General features: G+C 67.2%; 1 long non-coding RNA gene across 3 annotated transcripts; it reads left to right on the forward strand.

Annotated features, from left to right (window-relative positions):
• Positions 1 to 5,076: 5,076 nt before the first annotated feature.
• On the forward strand, positions 5,077 to 7,475 carry LOC106042821 (uncharacterized). Of its 3 annotated transcripts, none has more exons than XR_010834058.1 (3): positions 5,077 to 5,938; positions 6,155 to 6,247; positions 7,083 to 7,475. It is a non-coding gene; the product is annotated as an uncharacterized lncRNA (long non-coding RNA). The 3 variants fall into 3 exon arrangements; XR_010834059.1 differs by having other exon boundaries at positions 5,077 to 5,826; XR_010834060.1 differs by having other exon boundaries at positions 5,077 to 5,736.
• The last annotated feature ends 5,174 nt before the right edge of the window (positions 7,476 to 12,649 follow it).

Raw genomic sequence — 12,649 nt, forward strand, 5'->3', positions numbered from 1 at the left:
CGCGTTTTAGCCTCCTGAGCCCACTTGCCTGTCACCCGTGTGTCTGCTGTGGCCACAACGAGCGAAGAAAGGTGGGCTCAGCCCTGCCCCGTGCTTTTGGTGGTGGAGGAGCAGCTTCTTCCCCATGACCTGTGGCTTCACAGCGGTGACTGAATCCTGCATGGCGTGGCTCCGCGTCCCTCTCTGGGCACCGCGGCACTTGGTGGCTGCTGCCTCGTTTTTGGGGTACGGGTGGCTGCCTGTTGGCTGTGGCTGGAAACCTGCTGGGTGCTGCTGGGGTTGGGCTGTGCCAACGGGGCCGTGCCACCAGGTGGCAGGCGTGGCCCAGCCCTCGTGCCCCGGGGATGGGAGATGGCACCGGGCTGGGCCCCTCATCCTGCCTCGTCCTCTCCTGGCCTGCGTGGGAAGGGACAGGGCGCAAGGTCCCCGGGCGCCTTTGTCGCCCACAGGACGGGTGGCGCCAGCCTCAGCGTTCAGCAGCCCTGGGGCTTCTCCCCCATCTGCCAAGGAAGCCAGGGGGGTAGAAACAGCCCCGGAGGGCCAGCTGCGTGCCTCAGTTTCCCTGTGTGGCCTGGTGCAGCCTTTCTCTCCCCTTCCTGCGTGTCCCAGCCGGCAGCCTTGCAAAGTGCTTTGCTCTGGGCTCTCAGGGGGAGGAGTTGTTTCCCGGCGTGTGCGCTCGTGGATCAATGAAGCGCATCGCTGCAGCTCAGCGCCTTCCCTGCCCGTCCATCCCCAGCCAGAGCCTTGCTGCAGCTGGGCAGGTCCAGGCCGCAGAGCCTGAAGGCGCAGAGGTCACCCTAACCCAGCACAGGCTGTGCTGCCGTGTGCCTCAGTGCCTTGATTCCTCTTTCCAGATGGGGCACCCCCATAGAGGGGCTTTGGGAAGCCCTCACCGCCCCCCACTGGGCTGACCATACCGCAGAACCCACCGCCGTGATGCTCAATGCTAAAGCACTGCCTGAGGCCAGCCGGGGAAACCGAGGCACGGGACTTTGGCTGCGGGGCGAGCAGATCCTGGCACCAGCCGTCCTCTGGTCGGTGACGTGCTGGGCAGTGACACACTGGGCGACTGCAGCAGGGACCCAGCGAGGTCCTGACCCCACTGCAAGAGGACGGGCGCTCGTGGCAGCCTCCCTGAGCTGCCGTGGCAGGGGCAGAGCCCGTGTCCCCTCGCCCCGTCGGGAGGGGACAAGCTGCCGCAGGGGGCAGGCCAGCGTGCGGCCCCAACAGGACACGGGGCTGCCAGCGCCTGCCGGTGCCCGCAGCTCCAATTTAGGCAGTGAAATGTGTCTGTGCGTGAGTGAATGCGCTGTGGCCCACTGCCTTCGGGGGGACCTGGTGTCCCTGCTTCCCTGGGGACCCGTCTCTGGGAGGAAAGAAGCCACGTGGGCTGGTGGGCACGGTGGGAGCAGGCTTAGGGACGTGCCTGGCACCACGTGCCCCATCCCAGGGGCCAGGATGCTGCCCTGCGCTTGGGCCTTGTTTTGCAGCCTGTCGTTGTTTTTGGCCATCCTCTGTCATTCTTCCCGTGCCGAGGCGGCCGGGTCCCCGGGGCTTTCCCTGGGCTCCGGAGCCGTTCTCAAACACCCTCATCCGTGGGGCAGAAAGAGACGTGGCACTGGCTTAATGGGTCCCTGAAGGGCATCCCTGGTGGGGCAGGACCCTGGAGGAGAGGGGAGCCCTCATGGCCCTTGTGGCCCCTTGGCCTGATCCTGACCCGTGTCGCTGCCAGCTGGGGCTGCGCTGGTTTGCTCAACCCAGGCCCAGGGGGTCTTATCCCTGCTCCCCCTGCTCCGTGGGGGGATGTACAGGAGCTGGGAATGCAGAGAGAGAAATTCCCTTGGGAGAAAGGGATAAATCTGCACCCCCCCCCCCTTGCGGTGCAAGTGGGGCAGCTCTGGGAGACGCCAGGGAACATCTCCCTCCTTGGGGACCTCGTCCCCAAATGTCCAACTGAGGCAGCATGCGACAAGGAAGGCCTTGATTACGCAGTGCCACCAGCCCTTCCTGCCCCTGCACCACCCAGGAGCTCCCGCTGGGCTCTTGCCTCTGCCTCCTGCTGAGCTCACCCCCCCTGGGAAGCCAGCAGGGTCCGGCCGTGAGCTGCTGCGCCCCGCTTGCGGTCCCCTGTGTGTGACGGGGACCTGGGCCCACGTGGGAGGGCTCGAGGGGGGTGCTGAGAGGAGGGGCAGCAGGGCGGTGGGGAAAGATTCGGGGGCCACGTCTGCGTGGGCAGGGCTGCGCTGGTGCGGGGATCGTGTCCCCGTCCCTCCCCGCCTCGCTCTCCCTATTGCCGAGCAGCGGCCTCTGTAGAGGAAGAGGAAGAGGAAGGGCTGCCACGGCCTTGGGCTCAACCAGGCTGCAGCTCCTTCCAGCGCTACACACGCACAGTTAAAGGTCACTCTCGTCTTGTTTTTAAGGTTTATGATTTTTTCTGGCTGGCATTCAGAATTACTAACGTTAACGCTCCTGAGCCTGATGTGCCCCGGCTTTCCAGGAGGCCTTCTCGCGCCGCGAGCTTTGGCGCGCTAATTGAGGCGAGGAAAGCGGCCAAGTGGCTCGCGCAGGCAGCCTCTCCCTGCAGCGCTCATCAATCACCGGCACCGCCGACCTGGGGCGCAGCTCGGCGTGCGGCGGGGACGGGCAGCGCCACTCGGCCCGCGCCTCGTCCCTGGATCCCCGGGGGGTTTGTGCCCAGCACCCTGAGATGAGGGGCGGGGGGGGCTGGGGCTGCGCTCGGAGCTCTCGGGCTGCACGCGTGTGCTCGGGCACCTATGTGTGCACTTGTGCCCCTGTGCACGCGTGCACACGTGCGTTCGGATGCCAGCACCGCACGTGAGCATCCTTGCCCCCCTCCGAGGGCTGTGGGGGGTGGCGCAGGGTTCCCCTCCGTCACCTTTCACCGCTGCAGGGAGTTTAAACACAGCTGTGTCCCCGCTCCTCCTGCTAAACGTGGCTGAAGCGGTGTTGGGTTACACCGGAGCGGTTTTCCCTTCTCTGTGTCAATATTTTTCGCCCAAATGCCCCGCAGCCGCCCCTGCTCCAGCCCCAGCGGAGGGGCTCAGCTGCAGTGATCCCGGCCTCACGGGGAAGGGGTGCGGGCTGCAGGCACGGAGGGGTTTGGGAAGGGGAATGGGAGCCAGGCACTCGGCAGAGGGTCGGGGAAAGTTCCCCAGGGCTGTGGTTATGCTGTGCTGCAGCCCCGGGGTCTCCCCACAGCTTTCCCCGTGCCTCAGTTTCCCCACCTGGGGCTGGCAGCAGCAAGGCGGTGGCGTGCCGCTCTGACCGAGAGGCTCGGGAATCGCCTGCTTTGGGTTCCCCCGCTCAGGCAGAAAAAAAGATGGTTTTAATCGACTTGCCATGTGCAGCAATGTGGATGCAATTTCCCGCCCAGGGGGTGGAGCGGGGGGCTCCGGTGTTGCTTGAAGAAACTGAAAGCAGATGGGTGCTGGGATCCGGGGCCCTGCTGGCCTCGGGGCTCACCCGTCCCGGGCTCCATCTAGCACCGGGCTCCGCTGGGGGAGATGCTCCGGGATCCGGAGGCCAAACAAGCGGTGTCCCCGGTGGAGAGCTCCAGCCAGAATCCCACTGCAGTGAACGGGAGCACCCAGAGCGCTCCTGCTCCTCCCCACAGAGCTCTCCTCTCGAGGAAAGTGCCCCATCCTTTCTTTTCCCCGGCTCCCCGCCAGCCCTCTCCTGCCAGGCACGCGGGCTGCGGGGCTGAGCCCCTCGGCTGGAGGGCAGCAGGGTAAGGGGTGAGGAAAACGGTGGGGCCCCGCACTCGGGGTGCCCACGGGCACTTCTCCGCCAAACCCAGCGCAGCACGAGCCCCTCGGTGGGGCCGGGGGCTGGCAGGGGGGACCCGGGGCGAGCGATTGACAGGCGAGGAAAGCGACAACAGCGAGGGGCGGCGGTGCCATGCCGGGGTCCCGTGGCTGGATGCGAATGCGCAGCCGGGCCCTCTGCCAGGCGCGGGTGTGGGGAGCGACTTGGATGGGAGACGGCTCCGTGTCAGAAACGTTTTCACAGGGATTTGTCACCACCTACAAACGTTTTCCCCCCACCCCCCCCCCCTTTAACAGCAAACAGGGCTGAGGGGTGCACGCGCGGGCGTGTGGGCAGGCGCCGCAGGGGAAGCAGCGGCTGGGTCTCGCTCCGGTTCCTGGGAGGAATGACTGGGGGCTCGTTCCCCTCCTGGCGCGGGGGGAGAACCGCTCCTGCAGCTCGGCTCGTGCAGCGAAAAGCCAGGCGAGGCTTTGGGCGTGGGGAACAGGGCGCCCCAAAACAGCCTGGGCTGCTAACCCCCACCCCCACCCCTGGACGGGGGGGGCAGCTCTGCCCCTGCTGCCTGGGCTCCCCATGGGGAGCGGCTGCGCTGGGAGCGCCTCCGGCATCATTAGCGCTCCTCTAGCCGGCACGGCGGTTCGAGCCCATTTGAAGTGCACTTGAAAAGGGTGGATTTGATGGGAGGAATGTGACGGGTTTTTGTTCTCTGCCTCTCGAGCCCCCCGGTTGAAGATGTGCGTAATGAAGAGCTGTGACTTTCACTCGGGTTATTTTGGGATGGACTACTTTTTTTTCCGAGCTGGTGGAAGACCATCAAAGCAGCGCTTTGAAAAATGTCCCAGTGTATAAATAACTCTGCTGAGAGCATAATAACGCGGGCTCCCGCGTGCGGCGCGCGGAGACGAGGCAGACGGCATCTGCCGCACCACGTTGCATTATAAAAAGGAATTATTCATCCCTTCCTCTAATTAACCAGGAACCGCGAACTTGGCTTGGGGAGCCTGCAGAGGGTACCCCCCGAGGCCGGCTGGGGGCACGTCCTTGTCTCCCCGTTAGCCTGCAGACCCCGAGACCGACATCTGCTGGGGCTTGCGGCTCTCGCTTGGGGCCAAACGCGTGGGGCATCCTGCAGCAGGATGAGACCTTTGTGGGGACCCTTCCCGCAGACCGACTTTGGGGTGCAGGCCACGGATAAGCGGCGCCTGGGGATGGTTTTGGGGAGCCATGGGGTGGGTGGGCGCAGCGAGGGGGCAGCTCGGCTCTGCGGCGCTGAGACTGGTGCCAGGCCCGGGGGGGGGGGGGGGGGCATGGGATCGCCCCGGGGGGAAGCCCGCTGCAGCCCCCGCCCCACGGCTGTGCCCTGGCAAGGACGTGCAGCCAGGACCTCCCGGCAGGGAGACTAATTTTAGGCGCGCTCCGGAGGGGCTATTTTGGACCCTTTGCCTCTGCGTGAGTCACCTGCTATTTTTCTGCTCCACTGGGGCTATTTCCGTGGCCAAGTGATTTACGTGCGCTCAGACAATGCTGCCCATGGTCATCTGGGGGCTGTGAGCCAAAAGCATCACCCGGACCCCCCCACCCCCCCGCCCCGAGCAGGGGCTCCCCGTGCCAGCTGGCTGTCGCGTGTTCCCCGTGGGCCTGGGTGGCCAAACCAGCATGGGCTGGGGGCACCTGGGGCGCATCGCACCTCCCTGCCACCTCCTGGGACCACTGCACGCCTCGGTTCGGAGCCCCGCGGTCCTCCCGAGCCCTTCCCGAGGGCTGGAGGTGGTGGTGGGGCGGCCGGGCGGCGAGGGTGGGCATGCCGCCCTCCACCCGCTCCCTCCCCAAAACCCGCTGCCTTGGAGCCCTCGAGGCAAAACCTGGGTGTTTCAGGGTTGTCACAGCAACGTGATGCACCTTTCCGGTTGCCACGGCAACCCGGGGAGAAGTTTTTAAAATTCAGGCAAGGTAATTTCTCCTCACCGCTGCGATTTCGTTATCGCTCGGCTTGCCGCTCCCGGGGGACGCGGCGTCCTGCCTCGCTCCTCCGCCGGCAAGGTGGGATCTCAGAGATAACGAGCGCCGGCAGCAGCCGAGCTGGGGATGGCGGGGGCTGAGAGGGGGGAGCAGGGTGCCCCGGTGCTGGGCCCGGCTTCGGCAACGTGTGCTGGTACCTAACGAGCAGCGGGGGGGCTGCTCGCGCACCCCGGGCTCGAGGGGAGCTGGGGGGGGGGGGCAGAAGGACGAGGGGACGCGGGCAGATGTGGACGGGCGGGTGCCTGGTGGGCGGAGGGACGAGGAGAGTATGGGGTGGTGGGCCCCGTGGGACCCCTGGGGGTCGCCTCGGCAGGAGGTTGGGTTGCTGCCCCCTCCTTTCTCCCCACAGAGAGCCCGCGGCGTGCCTTCGTCCCCGGGGCCCCGGGGGACGCTCTGCAGTTCCCCCTCCTGCTCTCCTGGACCCCACGGCCAGGAGCCAGAGGTAGGTCTTGGACTGGCCACGGCGGTACCCGCACCCCGGTATCGGGGGTCCCCCCTGGTGCTTTGGGGGCGTCACAGCGTGGTCCCTGGGGAGGGGCTGGGGGGAGAGCGGGCACAGGCGCAGAGCTGCCTCTCCTCCTGCCCGCACCGCCCAGCGGGGCACGGCTGCTGGGGAGCACGTGGCCCCAGCCCATATGTTGTTTATTGGGAAGAACTAACAAACTTAATTAGAAATGTGCCTGCGATTAGGTTATCGACTCGTTAAACGCACTGGTCCCCCCGATGGGAGCCAGCAGCTCCCGAACGAGCCCGTCGTCCCCCACCAGGCGGCTGCGGCACTGGCTGGGGACGTGGGCTCCAGGAGGGTTTTGTGCTGCGCTCGCCAGAGCCAAGCGGGGAGAGGAGGCAGCGGTGGGAGGTGAGCCACGCCTGGACAGGCCACGGCCTTGGGAGGGATGAGGCACAGGGTAAACCCTGTGGAGCTTGCTTCCAGCAACACACAGCAGGATACCAAAGGACCGTGCCCCACCATTAGGTTTCAGAGTGAACGCTTACTTGTAAGGACAGAAGAAATCGTCCCCCAGCCTCATGACGCCCATAGCAATGGACAATTTCCTGAGGGGGTCCACAGGCGCTTTGAGGGGGGAGCAGCCCACCTTGCTCCACTTTGCCCCCAGGACCAGGACAGGTCCTGCTGCAGGGGAAGGGCCAGGTGACCTTGTCGGTGGGGTGGAGGATGCATTGTGAATCTCATTGCACTGAGTGCTTGCTGCCATCTTCCTCGGGCGTCTCCTGCCGCTGCTGGATCTCCTCCTGCTTCCTCCTGGCCCTGGAAGGACCCAGCCCACTGGGGGTCCTGGAGGTGGTGAGCAGAGGGCCCGTGCACCGCCGATGTCCCCAGGAGCAGCTCTGCCACCGCCACCCCAGTGTCCAGGAGAAATGACAATGACAACGACAGTGCTCACCGGGAGATGTTATTCCAGCCAAATTCGCACAGCGGGGCCCCGACCTCCATCCTGCCCCCCGACAAAGGCCGCTCCTGGGTCTCCTGGGACTGGCAGCTCCGGGCGAGGGCTGCAGCGTGCGTGGGGGATGCGCCGCCAGCCGCCCCCCTGGGATCCCGGCTGTCACCACCCCCCGCGGGGGCTGCTGTCAGCCTGGGGGGACAGGCAGGCAGCCTCTCGCTGCCGGTACCTGCTGCAGCGCTTTCCTTAATGATGAGTTCAGCTCGCCTGTCCCCCCAATTAACTCCGCCGCTCCAGCTCGTCAGGCTGCACTCCCGGAGCAGCGCCTCGGCGAAGGGCTGCGCACGCCGCTCAGCACAGCCGCACGGGCACAGCAGCGGGCCCGGCGTTTTCCCCCGCAGCCACCGCCAGTCGTTACGGAGCCGACGGGCATCTGGAAGTTTGGAGGGAACGCGTCCGGGGCGCGTGGCGCTGGCAGCAGGGTGCAGGGCGCTGCTCCTGCGCCCGTCGCTGCCCCGGGGCCGGCAGGCAGCGCGGCCACGTCGCGCACATCGAGCTGCCCGCCTGCCTCCTGGCCTCCGTCCGGGAGGGCAGCAGGTGACGGGAAAGCGAGACCCGGCCTGGACGGAGATGAAAGGCGGCCTCGCAGCTGCGGACACCCGACGCCACCTGCCCCGGCGCGCGGGCGGGCCGGCAGCCGGGATGTCCTTGTCCCCACGCGCTGCGCCCCGGCGGTGCTGTGCCAGCAGCTCCCTGCCCGCCAGGGAGCCCCCTGCTCCCCACGCCCCAGCACAGAGCCCCCGGGGCCTCCTTCCAGAGAGAGGACAGGGCCCGGCTGTCCGTCCCAGCCGCCCGCCCGCCCCATGCCAGCAGATCCCCCGCACCCTCACCCACCCGAGGGTGCTCACCCCCCACAGCGGGCTCACTCGCGTGCCGTGCCACCGACCCTCCCCAGTCCCTAAGACCACCAGCCCAGGGAATTTGCTTGTTTTTCCCAGCCTGTTGTCCCTCCCAGGTCGTGCCCACCCATCTCTTGTGCTGCCAGCGTGGTACCCAGGCAGCTGTCCGTCCGTCCGCCTGTCCGTCCGCCCCCAGCAGTGCACACCCCCCTGCCTCCCTCCAGCCAAGCCAGAGGACGCCTGGGGCACGCTTGGGGGGCAGAGGGGCTCTGGGACACGGCCACTGGCCCTGCTGTCACCTGGAAGGGGTGACAAAACTTGTGCAAGCATCCCTGCCCGGTGCCTCCTGGGGCCCCCACATGTTTTTCAAGGCTGGAAGGGGGGAAATAGCTGCCTGTCACCAACCGCCCTGTCGCCTCACCACCTCCCTCCCAGGGCGCCAATAAATACCCTGCCCCACACCTGCGTGGTTATTAGCCTCCTCTCGCCCCGGGGAAGTTGTTCCTACTGTTTCCTTCCTGCCTCCGAGCCAGGTTTGCTTCCAAAACAGGTGTTTCCCCAGGGATGCTGCAGGCACCCCCGCTGCGGTATCCCAGGCCAATGTCTCCCGGCCTGCCCTCAGCCCCGGGGGAGCTGCAAGAAGGTGCTCGGTCTTTGGGGGAAGAGCCTCGGCTGGTTATTAACTGCCCCCCGAGGAGTTCTCCCACCTCGAGTCTCTGCAAAGCTCACGTTGGTGGTGGGGAAAAAAATAAAATAAGCCAGCACCGGGGCTTGTGACCTTCCTTCAAACCCGGCCAAGGCTTTGTGAGCCGGGAACGCGGTAGTGCCGTTCCTAGCAGGGTGTGTTTGCATTCGCGGTGCTGGAGGCAGCTCTGCCTCCCCGGCACGTTTGCAGCAGCAGCAGCAGGGCTCAGGTGAGCGCTTCCTCCCCGTTTCATCTCCCCGCCTGCTGTGGCTGTCTCCCGCTCCGCAGCCTCTCCCGGCACGGCTCGCCCCGGGCTGTTTTTCTCCTCCATCGGTTGCTGCGGCACAGCCGACACCGGGCACACGCCGCAGTGCTCCCGGGGCTCGGGGCTGCCAGCCCCCCGCCTGCTTCCTCGGCTGCTTGCCCCCCAGCCCGGCCGCCCGCAGCTCTGCGTGACCCACCGCGGCCTGGCCCGTCGCCCCCCGTGGCCCCAAGGGATTTATTTCCCCTCGGTGCTGGGCAGCGGCGGGGTGGATCGGGGCCAGCCCCCGGCCCCACACAGGGGGTGGGAAGGGGTCGAGGTGCGGCGCCCCCCCCCCCCCCCCCCAGCCCACCCCCTCCCTGGTGGGTTTCATCTTTTTAGCTGGCAAAGACGGGGCTGGGGAGGTGGGGGGGGGGGGGAGAGGAAAGAGAGAGAAAAGAGGAACAAAGAGGGAAAAGGCTCCTTTTCACTGGGGTTTGAAAATGGAAATTACCCTGCGGAGGAGGCGACAGGGGCTGGGGGCTTTCAAAGCATCCCCCCTGCCCTGCAAGGCAGGCAGGGAGCTCCCGGCCGCTGTCCTCGGGGGGCTCGGAAGCGCCGGAGGTGGCCGGGCAGGGACGGCCGGGCAGGGCGAGCGGCTTCCCCGGGGCGCCGCACGGGACCCTCCGCTGGGGCCCGGGGCAGGGGTTGGGGGGGGGGCTGCAGGGGCGCTGGGTCGGCGGCCAGCGGGGGCCAGATCCTGCGCAGCCCCCGCGCCGGTTGCCAGGGCGACCCGCCTCTGCCGGAGCATCGCCTCCACGGGGATTTGGTGCGCGGCCGGGGAAGGGGAGGTGGGAGGGGAGGGCACGAAGCTGGGGGGGAGCCAGGGGATGGGGAGCCAGGGGATGGGGAGCCAGGAGGGCCCCCCCCCCCCCCCCCCCCCGTGTCCCCGTCGGAGGTGCTGTGCACGGCTCTGCGCCGAGCCCGCGCGTCCTTTCCCCCACCTCGGAAGGATGCTGCGGGCGGCGGGCCGTGGTGGCAGCGTCCTACCCACGTGCAGGGGAAGGGGGGGAGGCAGGCAGCCCTGGCGAGCAGTCCTGGGGGGCGGCCGCTGAGTCCCACAGCCCGGATTCAGGACCGAGAACTCCCCCGGAGGTGGGCACCGAGGGGTCCTGGTGGCAGCAGCTGGCAGAGGGCACCGCTGGCGCCATGCCTCGGCCTCTGCAAAATCTTGTGGACAACGCCGAGTGCCAGCACAGGTTTGGGGTCGGGTGGCCGTCCCTGAGCACATCCCCAGCACCACCGTTTGCTGCTGCTTTTTCCTCCCCATGCTCTCATCCAGCTCCTGGACAAACTTCTCTTCGTGGACCCACGTGCACGGAGGTGTCCCAGTTTCTTTCAGCCCTTGAGCTGTTCCTGCTGCCACTCGCGTGTCCTCTCCAGCTCCTCGGCGCCCGCCGATGCCCACGGCTGTGCCACTGACCCACTTACATGGCACTTCGGTGTCTCAGAGCTGCTGCATCCCCAAAAGCTGGCCAGCGCGTCTGGGCAATGCGCTGCTTTCTCCACGGAAGGGAGCCCGGAAAGGACCCTGTGGCTACAGGGATGGACACACCTGGCCCAAACTGCAGCTGGGGTGTCCCACCCGTGTCCCCAGCCTGGGAAGGGCTCCAGCTGTGCCCCAAGCCAGGCAGCTCGCTGCCCACCTTGCCAGGATCAGCTGCTGCCCCTGAAGGAGGCTATCGATCCGCCCGGAGCGTCTCCATTACCCGCTCTTTGAACATGCTCAGCTCCCAAGCTGGGCTCAGCATCGATCTGCTGGGGGAAGAGCTGCTGCCTTTCATGCTCTTGCTGCCTCCAGTTCCTGGAAAAGCTCAGCTGGGCCGTCCTCTCGCTGCTCCCCCGAGCTTCTCCTCCTCACGCTGCACCAGCGAGCAGCCACGGCAGCGCCTGGCCCCGCAGGAGATGCCGCAGAGCCCGGCGCCGTCACCAGCGCTTGGAGCAGAAGCCACGAGGCTGTGCCCAGCAGTGGGAGTGAAGGGAGCTGAACCCCTCCTCTCCTGCCTCCGTTTCCTCATGGGCCAAGCGAGACCTGCTGGGGGCATCCCCACCCATGGGGCTACTGAGTGGGAGCCGTGGCCCCATATTCCTGGGTCCCTGCACGTGGTGGGACAGGCTTCTTGCTCTCCGCCAGGGCCGATGGCTCCCGGGCCATCTTGGTGGCTCCCAGGCCCCCTGGGGACACCCTCCCCGCGCAGCCCCCCGCCGCCTTTCCCAGCTCGTCACCCCGCGAGGCAGAGGAGATGACATCCTTGCCCCTGCCAAGACAAACACGGCGCCGTCCAAACACGCAGGGCTTGGCAAGCCCCGCGCCTTGGCCATCCATCACGGCAGCCCGGTGGGGTGCGCGGGGCAGCCTTCCCCTGGCACCGCCACGGGGCTCGGTGGGGCTCAGCACCCCGGCTCTGCAGAGCGAAGGATGGGTGCTCTCTGCTTCTCTCCCCGCCCGGGGCCTTGCCCATCCTTGGGATGCCGGGGGACGATGCTTTGGTCCCCAGCCCCTTGGTGTGCAGAGGGGACCCCGGGAGGAACAGGTCGGCTGCTGGCTTGTCCCCAGGCAGAAAGTTGGCCAGAGCCACCTCCAGGCTCTTACAATAATAAAACCCCATTTAAGAAAGCGTTTGACACCCTTGCTGTAGAGGCAAAGGCCCAGATATCCCAAATATGCGGGGGGGGTGGGGTCATGGGGGAGTCCAGCAAGGAACCAGCCCTGGGCTCCATCCCGCCTTCGTCAAATCCTCCTTTGTCACCCCCACCTCTGCATCAGGGCTGTGGCATCGGGGGGAGCCTCGTGCCTTTGTCACCTCCACTCAGAGGGACCGGGGAGGACAGGGAGGTGATGGGGATGGGGATGAGGACCGTAACGGGGATGGGGACAGGGACAGGGCGGTGGGATGGTGGTGGGTGCCCACCTGGGGCCCGTGGGCAGGGGTCGAGGCGCTGACACCAGGCTCCCAGGGCCCGGGGGAGGCTGTCCCCCCCTTCCCGTTGGGAGGGATGGGGGGATCAGCCGCCCGACGGGGGGACACGGTGACCCGTGGCGAGGCTTGGAGGTGTCATGGAGAGACCGGGGGGGGACCAATGAACCTCGGCACTGAACGAGGACAGGAAGCCCCAGGCCTGAAGTGGAGCAGGGAAGCTGCAGGAAGGCTGATTTACAGCACCGGGGACCTGGGAGAGGCTGGGCCCCTTAATGGCTCAGTCCTGGGTTAATGATACACCGGAGCTTGGCGGTCAGCCCCATCCCACGATGTGGGGCTGGGCTGGGCCGGGGGCACCCAGCTCCTTTGCAGGTCCTGGGCACCCCCCACGGGCACCCAGAGCCCCCGGGGCTGGGGAGGAAGGGGGGGGGGGGGAGCCGGGTGCAGCCGGCGGCAGCGGCTGCCCCAGTTTCTTCCTCTGCCAAATGTGGGTCACCACCTCCGGAGCGGTGACGGGGGGACACGGGGGGCACGGGGGCTCCTGCCCGGTGCTTGGTGGCAGCCCGACGTCCCGGCAAGGAGAGGAGGGGAGCGGGGGAAACCAGGGCAGGCTTTGTTCAGCCCCGGCCTCG

Source organism: Anser cygnoides, chromosome 10 (genome assembly GCF_040182565.1).
Source record: "Anser cygnoides isolate HZ-2024a breed goose chromosome 10, Taihu_goose_T2T_genome, whole genome shotgun sequence".
Taxonomy (NCBI): domain Eukaryota; kingdom Metazoa; phylum Chordata; class Aves; order Anseriformes; family Anatidae; genus Anser; species Anser cygnoides.